The sequence below is a fragment of the Dermacentor andersoni genome, chromosome 10, assembly GCF_023375885.2.
Source record: "Dermacentor andersoni chromosome 10, qqDerAnde1_hic_scaffold, whole genome shotgun sequence".
NCBI classification, from domain to species: domain Eukaryota; kingdom Metazoa; phylum Arthropoda; class Arachnida; order Ixodida; family Ixodidae; genus Dermacentor; species Dermacentor andersoni.
In genome coordinates, this window is record NC_092823.1 from 136,023,177 (window position 1) to 136,036,010 (window position 12,834).

A 12,834-nucleotide genomic window follows, 5' to 3' on the forward strand; every position below is an offset into this window, starting at 1 on the left:
ATAAAGTCTAAATAGCATGTGTCGCGCTACGTTGCTTGAATGCTAATCGCATTGCCGACGACTGTTATTGTGCGACCGGGTTCTGCCGTGATTTCTTTAGGAAGGGGAGGGGGAGCGCGGTTAGAGAAGAAGCGAAAAGCTTCATCTGCAAAAAAAAAAAGTGAAAACCTTTTTTTTTTTTTACAACCTGACGCATTCAAATGAGCAACGGCGCTTACTAAGCCACACAGTGAACAACCTAAACCATTACTGTGGCTCCAATATCTCTTATTCCTTAAACAATTACTGAATCGCCCTTCCCGCGTTGTGCGCATGCTATGTTGCTTCTCAATTGCAAATACCGTGGCGAAGCTTTAGGTCAGAACTTTGATAGTGTGATATACACAATGTCAAACTTAGCCCACTTTCGAAGAGCCGCTAATCCACATGGCATCCTTGTTCGCTCAAGAGGTGTTTGAATTGAACTCGACATCATGGCTTTGTGGTAGATCAGCGCTCTCTCTATACACGCGGCAGCTGTGTTTATTTGATCACACACGAGACTCCATGACACCGACAGACCCAAGCGGAGCTCCTTTCTGTGCTAGAAGACACCTTTGTCAGAAGTATACATGACATCGTCATCGTGCTCGCCTTCATGTAGTTCGCACAGGCTTATAGAGGCTAGAAGCTCCGATAGATATGAATAATTGCTCTCTCCTGACATGTTCTCCTGGACTGCATTTCTGCAGCTCGGAAGACTGCAGAGTCGTTTTGTAAAGGCACGGCCGCACTTGAGGAAACACGCGTACCGCGGAAGCTGCCGTGCGAGTGACGGCTCTCGGAGCTATTTTTCGCGGCATGCCGCAGAGAGACGAGTCCAACGAGTGTGACCGCTTCAGTCACGTGACCACGAGGCGGCTGGTGTCACCAGGAACGGCCAGACGGCTAGTTTGGCACTCGCGTTCAGCGGGTGTAGTTTACCCTATCGAGGAGCGGCGACACCTTCATGCTTTCAAAAAGGAGCATTCATATTGTAGTATGAATGCTCCTTATCGAGTGCGTGTTAATTGGTAACTGCGTATAAGGTTCTCGCGGGACTGCCGCGACGGCTGCAGCCCACCAGGTTGTCCCACATAACTTGAGCCAAAGTTTTAAAAATGAAAGGCACTCTGGACGCGAGTTGAACCGAATGCATAATGTTGGCACTGGCCTAGAGTTACTCAGGCTATTTTTTATTTTCCCCTTAACCAGCGGATCAGTTATGTTTAATTAATCAACTTTTTAAGTATTGACTGCAGGCCCCAAGTGTGACACGCAAAGTTGTAGAGCACCTTGACAAACAATAAATTGTTTCCAACACGATATATCTCATGTTGTCCTTTCTTCCGCGTTCCAAAGAAAGCCCGCGAAATATTAAAAAAATATACAACGTGACTGGGCGCACTGTTATTGTTCTGATCAATGGTGCGATGGCTGAACAAGGTTGGCTACAGCAAGACTGACCCGCGACAGGGCGTTATGCCTGGTGTTGGTATTGGGCATGCGGTTCTTATCGCATGACGGTGCAAATGCATGCTGCTGGCTGAGCAATGCCGAAGCGATAAAGCGTCTAAGGCCCCGAAAAAGACGAAAGCGGCACTTTCATTCTGCTTGAAAGAAGGAAAGGGCGAAGCACGTGGGAACGATGGAAGGCGATGACGGCTGCTACAATTTTGCCTTTGTACACAAATGACCTTGTAGCAGTTTTCGAATTGAACGATGATGCTACAACTTTAAACCTTAGGGCTCGAATAACAGCGGATAAATCACACGGGGACAAAACTAACTAATGGTAAAAAAAAAGCCTTGATTATATTCAAGAAAGATTACGCATGTCTTCTTCAGACGGTGACTCTTCGCACTGGCCCTATCTTCTCTCCTTCTCCCGCTTACTGTCTACCAAACGTTCTTTTTTATTCTCACACCTTGCACGTGCCTATCGTTTCGTGGTCGCAGTATACATCGGGTGGCCGCGTCTGGCTTCACACTTGTGCACCGTGACCGGCGCGTCAGTCTCATGAGAAAGTGCGCCTGCAGGCTGTTCCAGTTTACCAGATGTAGATTATACTTTATGTACCTCGTTTGAACCAATCCCAGTGAACTGTAATATATCCACTGCTCCTCAGGCGCCCGTATCCCTGCGTGTTCTCCACAGCAGCGCTATTTGGCTGTGACCAATGTTGAGCACCAGATATGGCTTACTCCAAAGAGGATAGAGCGGATATATATGGTTTTGGCTCTAGGTGCTTCAAGTGGACATAGAAGGCGAGCAGTTGAGCTATTTCAACGCTGGCATCCAGGTACGCGTCCGAGCTCAATGACGATTGTGCGTGCATATGAAACGCTGAGACAGACTGGGACTTTTACGAAGAAACGACATAAATCTTCTATCCTGGGCGAGGACGTGGCGACAGATATTCTGTCAAAGTTTTCTTCATCCCACATGTAAGTGTTCGTATAGTGTGGGTGCTGAAGCTAGAGTGTCAAAGTCTTCAGTGTGGAGAGTGCTTAAGAAGAGGCAGCTTCATCCGTACCACGTGTAGCTGCATCAGGTGTTAGAGCCCCGCGATTTCCAAAATCGAAAGGACTTTGCAAACTGGAGTATAATCAAGATGGAAGAGGACCCAGGCTTGGCCAACAAAATACTGTGGACCGATGACGTACCTTCTCACGTAATGCCCAAGTGAACATCCACTACGCTCGCTATTGGAACGACGAAAATTTTAACTTAGTTTTTAAGACACATCACCAATATCAGCGGTCGGTTAATGTGTGGTGCGGTGTTTACGGTGGCACTATCATTGGTCCGTGTTTTTTGATAACACGCTTACAGGCGAAAGATACCGAGATCCTTGATGGGGCGCTTGAGGATTTTCCTTACGAAGTTCCATTGGCTAGGATCACGAATATTTGGTATCAGTATGATGATGCTCCCGCGCACGGCAACAGTGGATTGGATGGCAAGGGCCCATTGCTTGGCCGGCACGATCGCCAGATTTAACTCCGCTCAATTTCTTTCTCTGGGGCTATGTCAAGGATCAAGTATACCGGACACCAACCACAACATCAGAGAACCTAAAAGAAAAAAATAAGACAAGTCTGCAACTCCATCCCTGATATCATGATCAAGAACGCCTCGGAAAATGCGCCTATGAGATGCTAAATGTGTATTACAGCAGATTCTTCGAACACGCATTATAATCAAAGGGCGCTTTTTGTATTGAAGGTCATTGGAAAATCATTCCGGCGCTAACGCCGCCTCCCCACCTAACCTCATTACACTCCGTCGGCAGGCTGCCAGCTCTTGCACATTTCAAGCATATTCTCTATGTTTCAAGCATAAAACTAAATAAATAAAGCTATGTTATTGTTCTATTTCGTCTCAGACGCTTTATCACTTCGGCACCGCTCCGCCAGCAGCGCGCATCTGCGCCGTTATGCAATAAAAGCCGCACGCCCAGATACCTATACACCAGACATAACGCCCTGTCGCGGGCCAGTCTCGCTGCAGCCGACCTCGTTCATCCATCGCACGCGTGAGAGCAGCACAATAACAGTGTGCAAGCGCCCCATCACGTGGTATTTCTTTTTGATATTTCGCGGGCTTTATTTGGAACGCGGAAGAAAGGACCACGTGAGATATATCGTGTTGGAAGCAATTTATTGAGAGGTTTCTCGAGGTGCTCTACAACTTTGCGTATCACACCTGCGGTCCGCAGCCAATATTTAAACAGTGGATTAATTAAACTTAACGAATCCGTTAGTTAAGGGGAAAATAAAAGAGTCTGAGTAACTCTAGACCAGTGCCAACATTATGCATTCGGTTCAACTCGCGTCCGGAGTGCCTTTCATGTTTAAAACTTTGGCTCAAGTTATGTGCACGAGACAACTACAACCTGTATATGAGTGCGAAGATATTCGGCGCGTGCTCGAGCGAACTATTTCCAAAGCATACATTCTCGACCACTGAGTCGTAGAAATGATTGTTGCCGTTCAAAAGTGTCCATTTCACTACAGCAAAGGCGAAAATTTATGGTATGCCACAAAATCTCTCAATCTACGAGGGTTCGGCAGTATAGAGGGTGTTTCACGTAACTTGGACCAAGAAGGAAGAAGACGAAGTGCCTTTCAGGCAGAACGCCGAGTCTTCCAGCTCTACTCATTTTGTGAATTTCTTGGACTCTGCCTTGAACTGCTGTTTCCTCCTTAACTGCGATGGAGATGGAGCCTCACGCGCGTCCGCCGGACTCGGCAGTGCCCGCGACGGCTGCCTCCAGGAAGCGCAACGGCACCGAGAGCGATACTGACAGCGACGACACGATGCAGTACTATGTCAGCGGTGAAGATTCTTGTGACGACACCTTCGAGCTGGTGCGGAGTCGTAAAGCAAAGCGAAGATTTCTCAGCGCATCATCCAATTCGAGTGAGTCCACCGTGAGATCTTCGCGCAATACCGAGGAGCTCACCATCCTGTTCGCGCCAGTTCTCGCCACTGACAACCTGAGACGCCTCAACAGGCAAGCCGTGTCTTCACATCTAGAGGCGCTAGTTCCGAATGAAATCAAAGACATCAGAGTGAACACCCGTAAGAACGTCCTTGCGATTGACGTAGAACACGCAGCTGCGTTGGATTCTTTGCGCAATGTCACGGAACTTGACGGGATGAAAGTCCGCCCTCATATTCCGCTGGGCAAACAAGTCAGTACTGGCGTAATTTACGATGTTGACGAGACCATTGTCGACTCCGATCTGTCGATCTTAATCAAGCCGGCTACCGAAAACACCGTCATCACAAACGCGTTTCGTCTCGGCACGTCACGGTGTGTGAAGATCATATTTAAGGGCGAATCCCTCCCATCGCATGTAAAAGTGGGCCACTTTCGACACGCAGTTCGCCCGTTTATACCAAAACCGCTGCAGTGTTGGAAATGCATGAAGTTTGGACACGTGAGTAGTGTGTGCAAGAACACTACCGTCTGTTCTCGCTGCACTGGGCCCCACACCACTAACACGTGCAAGGCCAATGTGCTGAAGTGCACAAACTGTAGCGGCCCTCACGATGCATCCTCGAAGGAATGCCCTTTGATACGAAAGGAAATGGCAATATTGAAAAAAATGGTTAGAGACCACCCGTCTCACCGAGAAGCAGCAGCATCTATTAAGCGACGACGATCACGTCGCCGACGTCGATCAAGAACGTCCAAAGCCTCTGCAGAACGTCAGCCGCGGACATTACCACCCGCTCTTCCGCCCCGGCCAAACACAGTCAGCTCAAAGGACACAGGTGCATCGAACAGCACGACTGCTGACGCTTGGCCTGCACTCCCGCGGCTACATGCCCCTACTGAGCGAAATCAGAGCTCTACAGCAAAGGATACCTCATCTGTTCCTGATAAATTCTCAGACCAGGATCAACAAGTTGTTGTCATGATAAGCTCTCTGATGAGTGCTATTCGTGTTCTCCTGGACAAGCTACAGACACCAACAGCTCGAAGTGCGTTGCAAGTGCTGGATGCCATCAATCCGGTTCTTGAGAGCCTTCAGAAGTCCAGTGCTTGAGGGCTTCTACAGCAGAACCACGGCTCATCGACAACAACAGCGATCGTTCCGGGATGATGTCAGAAGTGCCTCCATATTCCAATGGAATGCGAGAGGCTTGAGGTCACGTATTTCGGAGTTGCGGCAGTTCGTGTTTGACAACCACTTCCCTATACTGGTTATCTGTGAACCGAACTTATCAGCCTCCATAAGACTATCAGGGTATGAACCTTTTGTTTCAACCACGTGTATCCGAAGTAGTAAGGTTTTGGTTTACATCCGCAAAGACCTTACGTATTTTTCCCAACTCGTAGCGCCACACGACGGTAACCAATACGTCTGTGTTACTGTGAAAAAGAAGAGGCTGTCTTTTACTCTTATTGGCGTCTACCTATCCTTAACCAGTCAGTTTGATAGCAAAAGACTAAAAGATATCGTGACTGCTACTCCCGGTCCTTGGATAATAACAGGGGATTTCAACGCTCACCACCATATATGGGGAAGCTCCAGGATAAACTCGAGGGGCAGGTCACTAATATCTTTTGCATCAGGCCACAACCTATGTCTTCTAAACGACGGAAGCCCGACATTTCTGCGAGGAACAACGTACAGCAGCTGCATTGACTTGACTTTTGTGTCACGTTGCCTGACTTCGAGCGTGCAGTGGTTCACCGATATTGAAACCCATGGAAGTGACCACATTCCGACCTATGTGAGAATCGATGGATTAGACGCCGCATTACCGGTTGTATCTCGCCAAATCGACTGGTCAGTCTTTCAGGCTCGTGTAGAAGACACATGCAAGAAACGTATCGCACGCAAATTAGAAGAAATTATAGCTGACGCAATGCAAGATTGCACGCGTTGCTTCACACATTCATCAAAGCGTACAGAGAATGACATTGAGTTGGAAAGGCTTCGTGCACTACGTCGCCGAGCTGAAAGGAGGTACAGGCGCACGAAGTCAATTCTTGACCTCAGAGAAGCTCGGTGCATGCAAAAGAAGATAAAGCGGCGAATGGATAAGCTAGCGGAACAAAGATGGAAATGCTTTTGCGAGTCACTGGACCCCCGCAAGCCATTATCCCGTGTGTGGCGTACCCTACGGGGTCTTAGCTCAAGCCCCCAGCAACGACGCCCTTTCAACGCCCTTGCTCTCTATGAAAACCGCCGCGAGATAGAAGTTGCGGAGGAATTTTGTGCGAAAGTCGCCGGCGGCACAAATTTAGTCTTTGACATGACTTTAGGTGACATCCCCGGTCCACGAGATACAAGTATGGACGCTCCATTCTCTATGGAAGAGTTAGAAGCTGCTGTGGCGCTCTGTAGGTGTTCATCTTCACCAGGGCCCGATGGGATAACATATAGTGCTTTGCGCCACCTAGGTCAAGAAGCACGAAGAGAACTCCTCAGCCTTTTTAACAGCTCATGGCGAGATGGTGTCGTCCCACGAAGCCGCCTGGTACCGCTACTAAAAACTGGAAAGTCACCGCTCGAACTGGCATCGTATCGGCCGATAGCACTTGCCAGCTGCGTCGGGAAACTCATGGAACGTATGATCCTCATGCGTCTCGAATGGTACCTTGAACACAACAAAATTTACCCTGACTCAATGGCAGGATATCGACGAGGCCGTTCATCGATTGAGAGTGTCATCGATCTGGTATCATCTGTAGAACAACAAAAACCTTGGAAGCGATTATCAGTATCACTCTTTCTTGACGTGAAAGGTGCCTACGACAATGTTTCCCATCAAACCATTCTAGACGCACTTCTGACAGTTGAACTAGGAGGGCGTGTATATCGATGGATCAGAAACTACTTGACACAAAGGTCCTTGTTCGTGCGTACGGAAGATGGTCCGACTACCGACCACTACACATGCCGAGGCGTTCCCCAAGGCGGTGTTCTAAGCCCTGTTCTTTTCAACCTCGCGCTTCTTGGGCTGGCTGAATCCCTACCGGAAACAGTGAGTGTTTCAATATACGCCGACGACATCTGCATCTGGACATCAGCGGTCACTCGCCTGCAGGTTCGCGCAAGGCTACAGCAAGCAGCAACACAGGCATCTGACTATCTTAGACACAAGGGCTTACCATCTCAACAGAAAAATGTGCGTTAGTCGCTTTTACGCGAAAAGCGATGTCTGGTTATCCAGTGTACATCAATGGCCAGCCTATCTGCTACAAGAATTATCATCGGTTTTTGGGTGTCATTGTTGACCGGGACCTCTCTTGGAGCCCTCAGGTTGCCCACTTGAAGAAGAGGCTCACATCTATTGTTCACATCTTCAAGTTCATCGCCGGCAAAACATGGGGATCGTCAGTGGGCTCCATGCTACAGTTATATCGAGCACTTTTTATCGCATTTCTACGCTATAGTTCTCCCGTGCTTGCTAAAACATGCAAGTCAAATCTTCGAGAACTTCAGAGCGTGCAAGCACAGGCACTACGTGTTTGCCTAGGCCTTCCGCGGAGCGCCTCAACAGCAGGAACCATTATCATGGCTCAAGACCATCCGATCACGACTTACATCAGCACCGACTCGCTTAGGGCCCATGATCGTCATATTTCACGGATTCAATCAAGCTTTCTTGCCTGTCTGCCAGAACGACGACCACAGGCATCCTTCTCCAACGAGGTCAGCAAGCATCGTGCCTCCCTACCATCGGGCTTCACACCATCAGCACGTTCAACCTCAGCTTTGTGGTGTTTAAAACAACCTCAAGTGCGTCTTACGGTTCCAGGGATAAGAAAAAAGACCGACCTGCCTACCTTGGCCTTGAAGCAAGCAGCTCTGGATTGTTTGCACACTTTCTACTTTGACCGCGTCCACATATATACGGATGGCTCTTCCACCAAGACCAGCTCCACCGGGGCAGTGGTTATACCATCACGATCACTAAGCATCCGATACAAGATTTCTCACTTGACAACATGGACCGGTTCGGAGCTTGTTGCCCTCCGAGGTGCCGTAGATTATATTAACAACCAACCGGCTAATCGGTGGGCAATATTCTGTGATTCAAAGGCGGCCTTACAATGTCTTCTGTCATCTCTTCGTCGCGGGTCCTGTGAACAACTCGTATCGGAGATACGAGAAATGCACCATCACATGATTGCGAAAGGGCACGACGTCGTGTTTCAGTGGCTGCCTGGCGATTGCGGTATCTCCGGCAACGACGTCGCTGACGAAGCTGCTAAGAAAGCACATGAAGGAGCAACCCTTGTTTCTATACCTTTATCGCGGACTGACGCAGCCCAACACTTAGGCAAGCTAGCGCACCGTATGACATTGGAGAAGTGGCACACACCTGATTTCACTCAACATCGATTGCATTCCCTCGATCCATCTATGCAACTGCGACTGTTACCAGGGCTTCCGCGTAATGAGGAAACAATGCTGTGCCGCTTACGCTTGGGCGTCGCATTCACGAATGCATATACGTTTTTAATTGGAATGGCTGATAGCGCCGAGTGCAATGCCTGCGGTGTCGAAGAAACTATAGACCATCTACTGTGCTACTGCCCATCGTTTGAAAATGAAAGACAAGAACTCTGCACAGCTCTCAACCACTTAGATAGAAAACCGTTCACCTTGAACAAGATCTTGGGACCATGGCCTCGCATATCGCAGCTACAAAAGGCCACAAAAGCGCTGCTGCGATATTTGAAAGATACAGGATTGAGTCAGCGTCTGTGATCCGGACTGAGTGACTGAACGATATCCCCGGTGGACTTTCTCTTCTTTCTTTAATCTTTCCGTCCCCGTTTTCCTTTCCCCAGTGTAGGGTAGCCAACCGGGCTCAGTCCTGGTTAACCTCCCTACCTTTCATTCATCATTTGCTCTCTCTCTTGGACCAAGGATTTCAAAATAGTGGTTAACCGCAACTGAATGGAACCAATGACACTTGGTTTGCCGTGAAGTGGCGCTCCTCGGAATATCCTTTTTTTATATTGCGCTTAATGAGTTAATTAACCAACATCAATTATGCAAAATTTGTAATATTCCGTTTAGGGTCAAGTGAGTTTCGTTGCGTTGTAGAGGGGGTTCAGAAACCGATCCAATTTTTTTGTGGCAACGTACAGGCTGCGTGGCGTTTTTTTTTTTTTTTGCATTTCAAGGAAGCCTGCAAAATATGAAATAAAAGCAAGTGACTGCGCTCGTGCGCCACCCCATTGCAGTGCGCTCAACCGTGCGTCGAGCCTGTCGCTGATCAGGGACGACGGCGCTTGCTTTCCGTGCTCCACCGCCAAAGAAGCTGACGCACTGCGAAGCCGATACCTATAGGAGCCACGGCTGCTCACTTCGCCACGGTCCGCGCGCACGGTTCTTTCGCACGAAGCGTGGTTAAAAGCGCTGCAATACGGTAGCGCATGAGCGCAGTCACGTGGTTTTATTTCATATTTCGCGGGCTTTCCTTAAACGCCGGAAAAAAATCGCCACGCAGCATGCACGTTTCCACAAACGATTGCATCGGTCCTTTTGAAATGCCCTCTACAACGCAGTGAAACTCACTTGGCCCTAAAGAGAGTATTTAAAAAATGCATATTGATCTTAGTTAACCAACTAATTAAGCGGAATATGAAGATTACCCTAAGGAGCGCCGCATGACGGGAAACCATATGTCGTTGATTTCATTCAGTTTCGGTTAGCCACTTCTTTCTTTCCTTTGCTTAACTTGAGACACCCTGTATACCAAAGTCTCTACCGAATGGCGACAATACATTCAACCGTAGCAGCATGAAATTTCCGGAGCGATTCTCGGAAGGCTCACTGGGGATGGGTGGACGAGAGTCCAGGAATCGTTGTCGCGTGGTCGATGAGCCCGTAAAGTACCGTAAATGCTAAGCTCCTATAGACCGTTTCATCGGGCGAGGACGATAGGGCGCGCGGAGAGCCTTTCCTCCTCTCTGGCTTGGGCGACTCGGCGCGGAGCTGCTTGAAAGTATTGCTGTCGCGTGCTGCGGAACGATTTCGAGATGTTTTAGATCTTACTTTGTGAAATTTACGCCATGTTCGTTCATATAAGGTCGTCAGGGAAGCCTTTCGGTACATCGGTAACTACTGTAGGCAGAAATATTTCTTGGGGGCGCAAAAATGTGACGTGCATAATCAGCCGTGGTGTACGCACATTATCAGTCGCGCTGTGTGTATGTGTTGTGAAATATTTTGCTTATATCGGTTTTAATTCAACAAAGAAAACCGGTGTCTCTGTATTAGCAGCATGAAATGGTAAATCTGCTCACTATCTGATAGCTTGGCGTAGGGAGTAAAACATAAAGCATAAGAGCGCATGCTCGTGCACGGACAACCTAAGGCAACCACGAAACATCCAAGCGGCAGGTGCTATCAAATATTTGTGATGCACCGGCATCGTTCTCGCGCATTTCAAGTCTAGTAGGCTTCAAATTACCATATGTCTACGCTAGCCTTCCTGCATGAGGCTGATGGCGCTGCTCAACACAGCGATCACTGTGTTTGGTGAACCAGCACGATACATATGTAAGCTGTGCGCTTCGGCATTGCCTTTTTGGCCTGCATACAGCCATAATATATGACATGGATCACATAAAAAGAATGCAATGCCTATTTTTTAGGACAAAATTTCCGTAATACGTGTGAGTGCGTCATAGAGAACGGAATGAACACAACCGAAAAAAAAATTCGGTTGTCATCCTCTTTCTCGAAAAAGCAAGAGAAAACGGGTTAACACCGCAATAGGACCTCGCATAGTCACGCCGCACAACGTTTATAAATATATAACCGCTGATGCAGTATGCTTGGACCATGCGGTATATAGAACAAAGATATATGTAATCCAGCACCTACCACTGCTTAGGACGCTTGCGCAGTTCGTAAACAGTCCATTTGCTGGACAAGATTAATTCAGGCTATAAGGTATGCTGCTTTTACTTGCCAAAACTATTTTATTCAGGGGCGGAAACCTCATCCATCGAACCAAGTAGTCACGCAATGTAACCTGCAGCGAACAGTTTGAACGCTTGTCAAAGTATAACATCACAGCTCCTACCGTAGCAGAACGGTACCCACGCTGTTACGATCGTCTCGTATGTTTCATGGCTCCTAAACCGCAGCTTAGAAATAGAGGATAATACTGCAATAAGGTCACATTAGTGAATGGAACATTCAGAAATACGTAACTGATCTCGGAAGCTCATTGTATATGCAAAAATATGCGCGCACACATCGGGCGGCGTGTTCCGTCCACCTCAACGCCAGCAGAAATTCCGGCCATGACGCCTTTAACCACTTCAGCACATCTCACAGAACCGTTTACCACGTAGAAGACGCACGTCATACCAAACAGACCGCACGACCGCGAAAACAAATGCCAGAACCTACCGCCGAGCGTATACCTGCCATGCAAAAGACCGCTTTCACCCAAGCCAGTATGGCGCTGCTCATAGGCGGCGCCACTGCGTTCACAATATGGCGGCGCCTACGAAAAAACGGTCTATAGTCGGGTACAGCTTTAGAAAAAAGGGGGCGTTTATACTCCTCTAAGACGGATACACCTCCACCAATGGGCGCGCACTCTGGACTGACGTCACGAGCCGGACGGCCGGCGACCCCGCCGATGGAGAAGATGGCCGCCCGCACTTCGAACTGAGCCGAATGGCGCCGGTCGTGATAGCCAGCCCCTCGTCAGAGTGAATTCCCAAACTGTTTTGCGGTGGTCTGTCATGCCGGAAATATTACTGCGAGCTTACGATGCAGCATTTGTGCCGCGTGCGTTTATTCTGAGCCGTGATCCGGCGGCAAAAAATTACGCTACGCTACAGGAATTGGCGAGATTGCAGGCTTGCAAAAAAGAAGAAAGGAAAGGAAAAGATTCTTCAAAATCAGTTTGTGAAAACACAAAGCAAAATAAATATAACTCTTATGCTATTTAATATCAAGAGTATTTATTTTAAAACTATGAATGAAGCATTTTTGTACCTTTCCTGCAAGATCGTCTTCTCGCCCCAGCTTTGTAATAGCTTCGATAAATGATTCTTTTTTGCTAAGTACTTGTTAAATAGCAACTGATTCATTTTGAGCGTGGAAAAGGAATATTAAATGTGCCGTGTACATGTAAACCAGCGCAACATCCATGCAGAGCTGCTCTTTCTTCTTTTGTCCCTTACAATGAAGCTAAAAAGCAGACGACGCGCATCATTGTTGAAGGCACGGGATTATTTTTCTTTCGCGATCCGACATGTGCTGTGGCATTCCAACCACGAGAGCTCTGCCAAACCAGTTATCAAATTA